Source organism: Triticum aestivum, chromosome 7A (assembly GCF_018294505.1).
Source record: "Triticum aestivum cultivar Chinese Spring chromosome 7A, IWGSC CS RefSeq v2.1, whole genome shotgun sequence".
Lineage (NCBI taxonomy): Eukaryota > Viridiplantae > Streptophyta > Magnoliopsida > Poales > Poaceae > Triticum > Triticum aestivum.
Window position 1 is genome coordinate 82,910,318 of NC_057812.1, and position 9,334 is coordinate 82,919,651.

Here is a 9,334-nt window from a genome sequence, read left to right on the forward strand (position 1 = left end):
TGACAAAGCTCTCCCTTGACACTCTACTGGATCATGAGTTTGTGGGACGTCACTGAGCCAAACATGTGCAGATCGCGGAGGTGCCATACCTTCGGTGCTAGGTTCGGTTGATCGTGAAGACGTACGACTATATCAACCGCGTTGTCATAACGTTTCCCCTTACGGTCTACGAGGTACGTAGACAACACTCTCCCCTCTTGTTGCTATGCATCACCATGATCTTGCGTGTGCGTAGGAATTTTTTGAAATTACTACGTTCCCCAATAGTTCTCTAGTCACTATCACCAAGTTACTAGAACTTCGTGATGAAGTATAATATGCAAGGGATGACGAAAACAATTCCCAAGCTCTTCGCGATGCTAAAATCGGTGAAGGTAGAAATCAAGAAAAGCATCAAGTGTTGATGGTTGACAAGGCCACTAGTTTCAAGAAAAAGGGCAAAGGGAAGAAGGGGGACTTCAAGAAGAACGGCAAGCAAGTTGCTGCTCAAGTGAAGAAGCCCAAGTCTGGAACTAAGCCTGAGACTAAGTGCTTCTACTGCAAAGGGACTGGTCACTGGAAGTGGAACTACCCTAGATAGTTGGCGGATAAGAGGGATGGCAAGGTGAACAAAGGTATATTTGATATACACATTATTTATGTGTACTTTACTAGTGTTTATAGCATCCCCTCGGCATTTGATACTGGTTCAGTTGCTAAGAGTAGTAACTAGAAACGGGAGTTGCAGAATGAACAGAAACTAGTTAAGGGTAAAGTGACGATGTGGTTTGGAAAGTAGTTCCAAGATTGATATGATCATCATCGCACACTCCCTATACTTTCGGGATTAGTGTTGAACCTAAATAAATGTTATTTGGTGTTTGAGTTGAGCATGAATATGATTTGATCATGTTTATTGCAATACGGTTATTCATTTAAGTTAGAGAATAATTGTTGTTCTGTTTATATGAATAAAACCTTCTATGGTCATACACCCAAATGAAAATGGTTTGTTGGATCTCAATCGTAGTGATACATATATTCATAAATATTTAAGCCAAAAGATGCAAAGTTAATAATGATAGTGCAACTTATTTGTGGCACTGCCGTTTAGGTCATATTGGTGTAAAGCGCATGAAGAAACTCCATGCTGATGGGCTTTTGGAATCACTTGATTATGAATCAATTGATGCTTGCGATCCATGCCTCATCGGCAAGATGACTAAAACTCCATTCTCCGGAACAATGGAGCGAGCAACTGACTTATTGGAAATAATACATACTGATGTATGCGGTCCGATGAGTGTTGAGGCTCGCAACGGGTATCATTATTTTCTGACCTTCATAGATGATTTGAGCAGATATGGGTATATCTACTTAATGAAACATAAGTCTGAAACATTTGAAAAGTTCAAAGGATTTCAGAGTGAAGTAGAGAATCATCGTAACAAGAAAATAAAGTTTCTATGATCTGATCGTAGAGGCAAATATTTGAGTTACGAGTTTGGCCTTCAATTAAAATAATGTGGAATAGTTTCACAAACTCATGCCACTTGGAACACCACAACATAATGGTGTGTCCGAACATCATAACCGTACTTTATTGGATGTAGTGCAATCTATGATGTCTCTTACCAATTTACCACTATCGTTTTGGGGTTATGCATTAGAGACAGCTGCATTCAAGTTAAATAGGGACCATCTAAATCCATTGAGACAACACCTTATGAACTGTGGTTTCGCAAGAAACCAAAGTTGTCGTTTCTTAAAGTTTGAGGTTGCGATGCTTATGTGAAAAAGCTTCAACCTGATAAGCTCGAACCTTAATCGGAGAAATGTGTCTTCATAGGATACCCAAAAGAAACTATTGGGTACACCTTCTATCACAGATCCGAAGGAAAGACATTTGTCGCTAAGAATGGATCCTCGTAGGTCATGATGATCACCTACACCAATTAGTGAGGAAGTTAATGATGATGATCATGAAACTTCAGATCAAGTTATTACCAAACCTCGTAGGTCAACCAGAGTACGGTCCGCACCAGAGTGGTATGTTAATCCGGTTCTGGAAGTCATGTTACTAGATCATGACAAACCTACGAACTATGAGGAAGCGATGATGAGCCCAAATTCCGCAAAATGGTTTAAGGCCATGAAATCTGAGATAGGATCCATGTATGAAAACAAAGTATGGACTTTGGTGGAATTGCCCGATGATCGGCAAGCCATTGAGAATAAATGGAACTTCAAGAGGAAGACGAACACTGATGGTAGTGTTACTATCTACAAAGCTCGACTTGTCGCGAAAGGTTTTTGACAAGTTCAAGGTGTTGACTACGATGAGATTTTCTGACTCGTAGCAATGCTTAAGTCTGTCTGAATCATGTTAGCAATTGCCTCATTTTATGAAATCTGGCAAATGAATAACAAAACTGCATTCCTTAATGGATTTCTTAAAGAAGAGTTGTTTATGATGAAACCAGAAGGTTTTCTTGATCCTAAAGGTGCTAACAAAATGTCCAAGCTCCAGCGATCCATCCATGGACTGGTGCAAAGCATCTCAGAGTTGGAATATACGCTTTGATGAGTTGATCAAAGCATATGGTTTTATACAGACTTGCGATGACAAGCATGTATTTACAAGAAAGTGAGTGGGAGCACTACAACCTTTCTGATAAGTATATGTGAATGACATATTGTTGATCGGAAATGATGTAGAATTTTCTGGAAAGCATAAAAGGAGTGTTTGAAAGGAGTTTTTCAAAGAAAGACCTCGATGAAGCTGCTTACATATTGAGCATCAAGATCTATAGAGATAGATCAAGACGCTTGATAAGTTTTTTCCATGAGTACATACATTGACAAATTTTTGAAGTAGTTCAAAATGGAACAGTCAAAGAAGGAGTTCTTTCCTGTATTGCAAGGTGTGAAATTGAGTAAGACTCAAATCCCGACCACGGCAGAAGATAGAAAGAGAATGAAAGTCATTCTCTATGCCCCAACCATAGGTTCTGTAAAGTATGCCTTGTTGTGTACCAGATCTATTGTATACCCTACACTGAGTTTGGCAAGGGAGTACAATAGTGATCTAGGAGTAGATCACTAGACAACGGTCAAAATTATCCTTAGTGGAATAAGGATATTGTCGGTGTCAAAACCGGCGGATCTCGGGCAGGGGATCCCGAGCTGTGCGTCTAGGCGGATGGTAATAGGAGACAAGGGACACGATGTTTTTACCCAGGTTCGGGCCCTCTCGATGGAGGTAAAACCCTACTCCTGCTTGATTAATATTGATGATATGGGTAGTACAAGAGTAGATCTACCACGAGATCAGAGAGGTTAAACCCTAGAAGCTAGCCTATGGTATGATTGTTGTTGTCCTACGGACTAAACCCTCCGGTTTATATAGACACCGGAGGGGGCTAGGGTTACACAGAGTCGGTTACAATGGGAGGAGATCTACATATCCATATTGCCAAGCTTGCCTTCCATGCCAAGGAAAGTCCCATCCGGACACGGGACGAAGTCTTCAATCTTGTATCTTCATAGTCCAACAGTCCGGCCAAAGGTCATAGTCCGGCTGCCCGGACACCCCCTAATCCAGGACTCCCTCAGGAGCCCCTGAGCCAGGCTTCAATGATGACGAGTCCGGCATGCAGATTGTCTTCGGCATTGCAAGGCGGGTTCCTCCTCCGAATACTTCATAGAAGATTTTGAACACGAGGATCGTGTCCGGCTCTACAAAACAAGTTCCACATACCACCGTAGAGAAAGAGAGTATTTTCACAAATCTAATATGCTGACGTATTCTGTAGCATGACATCACACCACAGCCAAGCCTTCTTTTGAATCGTTTTTTGCTGTCCCACCTCAGTGCATTTTTCGAGGCGGTTTCCTTGGCACGTCTTGTCGAAGCAGAGATCGTGTCCCCTTATCGCGGGATTCTCATCAATATGGGCGTGGGTAACCCAACCGTGCCATTGATTACGGCGCTTGAGGGATAAGCAAGTTTTACCAGGCTGGTGAGGACGCATAGTTTCGTCCGCCCATATAAGGGGATAAGGATTCACCCTTTCATCCATGCCTTCTTCTCCTTTGCTCATCCATTTTCGCACACTCGAGCTCCAGTGCCCAAGTCCACATTTCCCACCTCAACCTTCTCCAACCATGTCCGGAGCGGGAGGCAGGTGGATGGTCTCCTCTGTCACGGAGGGACACAACAAGAAGCTGAGGAGAGCCGGATACCTGCCCGACGACATCGCGCACCGGCTCCCAGATGAGGGGCAACTCATCCCCACCCCAGGCCCCATGAGAGGGTAGTGTTCCTCACCCATTTCCTCCATGGACTGGGCTTCCCTCTCCACCCATTCGTCCGGGGGCTCATGTTCTACTACGGCATGGACTTCCACAATCTGGCCCCGAACTTCATCCTCAACCTCTCGGCGTTTATCGTGGTGTGCGAGGCCTTCCTCTGCATCAAGCCCCACTTCGGCTTATGGCTGAAGACCTTCAATGTCAAGCCGAAGGTAGTGAGCGGCCGCCAGGCGGAGTGCAGAGACGCCATGGTGGGCAAGATGCCCAACGTGACATGGCTCGAGGGCTCCTTCGTGGAGACCATAAAGGGGTGGCAATCGGGGTGGTTCTACATCACCGAGCCGCGTGACCCTGAATGGGTAGCGGCCCCCGAGTTCCGATCTGGCATCCCCACGCGGCTCACCTCCTGGCAAGAGAACGGCCTGTCCTGGGGTAATTCGGGAGAGCTGACCGGACTCCAAACATGTGTCCAAAACCTGGTGAGCAAGAAGCTCAAACTCGTCAACGTAGTCCAGGTCATGCTCATCTGCCGGATCCTCCCGTGTCAACAACGGGCTTTCAACTTGTGGGAGTTCGACCCAGCCCAGCACCAAACTCTGATCAGGCTCTTCGACACAACACACGAGCATGCCTGGAAGGTGCTATTCAAGGGCACCGAGGTTCCTCCCCCCCTTACGGAAGATCGCGGATTCAGCGTGAAGCGCCAAGCCAGTGCGGTAAGCGGTTTTACCTCTTACAGGATACTTGTTTTTCATAGTTTGACTCTATGCGGGATCTAAGCTCCCATACCTTTGACAGGACTGGCAGGAGACGGCCGGACAGATCGACTGTCCGGCTCCTTTGCCCGAAGGCCTAGTAGACGCCCGCTTGGCGGAGCTACTGGTTCCGGCACCCTACGTGGTGCCGGAGAAGAAGGCCAAGAAGAAGGCCACGGGAACCCGAAAGAGTTCCCGGCGCCCGGTGGTGTCGGACTCATCGTCCGATGACTCCGAGGCTCACTCCTCCCATGAAGACGAGGAGGAGGAAAGAGAGGTTTCTTCCCCAGCAGCGGGAGAAAAGAAAAGGAAGGCCGCCCCAACTTGGGAGGTCGGAAGGTCCAAGAAGGTAAGGACCCTTCCTTCGGACTACTCCACCAACGCCGCCGACAACGAAGAGGAGTGGCCGCCCAGGGCCAAGCCCCTGGCGAAGTTGTAAGTATTCGGACACCAGAGTGACTCATAGCGTTCCTTTATTGCACAGCTCCTCCTGACGCCGAATATAATTATGCAGTCCGCCCCGAGCCCGGCTCGACGTATCATCGAGCGGTTCCTTGGGTTCGTCGGATGTGAATAGCATTTCACTTCCGGCCGCCTCCTCCCCTCATCCTACGGATAATGCCGAGGTATTGTGTCAGGGGGTTCCCAACCGAGGGGAGGTGGGCCTGGGGGCGCCTCAAGGAGACCTCCCGGACTCCAGGCGCAAGGGGAGCAAGGCTCCCAAGGGTTCCAAGTCCGGCCCTGGGCCGGACACCGCACCTGAACCTTTAGTGATTCCAGACTCCGGCAGACGGCCCCCTACTAAGAAGGGCAAGCCTACCACGCCGGTGACCCCCGTCCAGCCGGAGGCACCGGATAACTTGCTGGAGGTGCTTAACGGCGCCTCCATCGACGAGGAGCACCGCACTATTATGAGTGCGGTGATCCAGAAAGTTCAGTCCGCCAAGAGCGGGCTGACTGAAGCTTGTGCCAGCCCGCTGACAGGCTTTGAGGTATGTAAAAAATATATGAAAATATTACCGCGTAGACAGTAGCCCCTGATGCTCTGTTCGGTGTTCACAAAGAAAAGCCGGATAGAGGATCTAATAATATTCGCAGGAGTCTAACATGATTATGTCGATATGCGCGTGTAGGCTTCGCTGCTGACCTCTGCCGCACTGACTGCAGAGGTTGATGCGCTGAAGCAGAACCTCGAGCGGTCCGAGAAAGAGCTCGGCCTTGCCAAGAAGCGGCTCGATGAAAGGATCGAGAAGAGGTGTCTAGAGGGGGGTGATTAGACACTAAGTACCAAAAGTTGCAGTTTTTAATATTCTTAAGTTTAGGTGGAGTTTAGGCACAAGTTTAACAAACACAATACATATCAAGCAAGCATGCAATGAGTATATGAGCAGCGGAAAGTAAAGCATGCAACTTGCAAGAATGTAAAGGGAAGGGTTTGGAGTATTCAAACGCAATTGGAGACACGGATGTTTTTGGCGTGGTTCCGATAGGTGGTGCTATCGTACATCCACGTTGATGGAGACTTCAACCCATGGAGGGTAACGGTTGCGCGAGTCCATGGAGGGCTCCACCCACGAAGGGTCCACGAAGAAGCAACCTTGTCTATTCCATCATGGTCGTCGCCCACGAAGGACTTGCCTCACTAACGGTAGATCTTCATGAAGTAGGCGATCTCCTTGCCCTTACAAACTCCTTGGTTCAACTCCACAATCTTGTCGGAGGCTCCCAAGTGACACCTAGCCAATCTAGGAGACACCACTCTCCAAGAAGTAACAAACGGTGTGTTGATGATGAAATCCTTGCTCTTGTGCTTCAAATGATAGTCTCCCCAACACTCAACTCTCTCTCACAGGATTTGGATTTGGTGGAAAGAAGATTTGAGTGGAAAGCAACTTGGGGAAGGCTAGAGATCAAGATTCATATGGTTGGAATGGAATATCTTGAGCTCAACACATGAGTAGGTAGTTCTCTCTCGGCAAATATGTATTGGAAGTGTAGGCATGTTCTGATGGCTCTCTCCACGAATGAAGAGTGGGTGGAGGGGTATATATAGCCTCCACACAAAATCTAACCGTTACATACAATCTGCCAAACTCGGTGGGACCGAATCGTTAAACTCGGTCGGACTGATTTAGCAAACCTAGTGACCGTTAGGATTTTCGGTGGGACTGAGATGCAACTCGGTAGGACCGATATGGTTAGGGTTAGGGCATAACGTAATCTCGGTGTGACTGATTACACAAACTCGGTGGGACCGATTTTGGTAATAAGCTAACCAGAGAGTTGGTCAGGCAAACTCGGTGAGACCGATTACACAAACTCGGTGAGACCGATTGTGATAATAAGCTAACCTGAGAGTTTGCATTGTAATCTCGGTAGTACCGATTGCTCAAACTCGGTGAGACCGATTTTGGCAATGGACATACACAGTGAGATTGCAATCCCATCTCGGTGGGACCGAGATCCCTATCGGTGAAACCGATTTGCTAGGGTTTGTGGCAGTGTCTACGACATGTGAAACTCGGTGGCGCCGGATAGAAGGAATCGGTGGGGCCGAGTTTGACTTTCGGTTTAGGTCATATGTGGATGTGGGAAGATAGTTGAGGGTTTTGGAGCATATCACTAAGCACATGAAGCAAGAGGCTCATTAAACAACACCTCATCCCTCCTTGATAGTATTGGCTTTTCCTATAGACTCAATGTGATCTTGGATCACTAAAATAGAAAATGTAGAGTCTTCATCTTGAAGCTTGAGCCAATCCTTTGTCCTTAGCATCTTGAAGGGGTTCCACATCCTCTAGTTCATGCCACTCCATTGTTGAACTTATCTGAAACATACTAGGTGAAAGTGTTAGTCCAACAAGAGATATGTTGACATTAATTTCCAAAACCACCCTGGGAGCACTTGTGCTTTCAATCTCCCCCTTTTCGGTAATTGATGACAACATACATCAAAGCTTTAGATAAAGATATAGAGAATAGCAAGTAAAGCTTTGGAAAGACATGTAACATGCATAGGCTCCCCCTACATGTATGCAATCATATGAATATTGAATATAGGAGCATGTGAATGCATAAGCATGACAGAGTAAGCAATGTGTTACATGTATCTTGGCTATATGCATCAGAGCAAATGATGTGAATATGAGAAATGTACCTTCATGCTCATGAGTCCTTCTTGCAAACAGTATGTACATCAGCAAGAACTTATCATTCACATGACTGAGACGCATATACTTACCGTGTGGTCTTGAGTTGCTTAGGATGGGATGAACCTGCGCAAACAAGGTTAGATAATACAGATACACCTACTAACCAGAGCAAACAAGAGAAACCACAAGAGAACCAAGACTGGGATGACATGTAGAGTGAGTACTAAGTGCCACATTGGATATAGACATGTCCCCAAAGATAAAGATATGCAATTAGAGATTTCCTTCCCTTAGATGTCTTGCTCCCCCTGAATCTAACATGAGATATTGGGAGAAGATAGGGAACAGAAAATCAGGTCAATAGAAAATAAACAACAGAGCTTGAGCTAAAGCAAGCAAACAAACATGTCTTTCCCCTCTTAAAGACATGTGACATCTCTCCTCTTGAACACCAAGCATCTGGGGTCATTGATGATATTACTTTCTCTCCCCCTGAGTATTCTCTCTTTCTCCCCCTATAGGAAAGATTTAGCTTTGATGTGATCTCTCTCTCCCCCTTTGACATCAATTTCCAAGAAGGGTCTTTTGGACATGTGATACAAATGGGTTGGTCCTCGAGTCACAGAGCAAAGCAGCATGTCTAACATGATGCTGGTAGAGGACAAGAATCATTGAGTGGAGCTGGAGCAAACAGAAATCAGGAATAAGTGTCAAGTTGGTTTTCCTGTGATGAAATCGGTGACTCCGAGTTGTGTGCTTCGGTTGCACCGAACAATTTCGGTCAGGCCGAAGAGTACAAACCGGTGTGACCGAGTTTATTAGAGTGAAACCACTTGTCACCTCAGCTCACTAGACAAATAAGATCTCACAAGGATTTGTAAGGAATTAACTGAAAGATTTGCAATGAATTGGATGCAGAAAATGCAGAACAAAAAGCAAAGAAAAGAAACTAAAGGTTCTAGATGAAGTTTTTTTTTGAAAAAGGGGAAACACATATGCAAGAAACAAAAGCAATAACACAGAAAGGAACACAAGAGAACTTCATCTAGAGTTGGGCGGCGACAAAGTCACCTATGTTAGAGTATATTGACTTAGAAGTCAAGTGAGAGCACTTGATTATAGGTCATACTCATC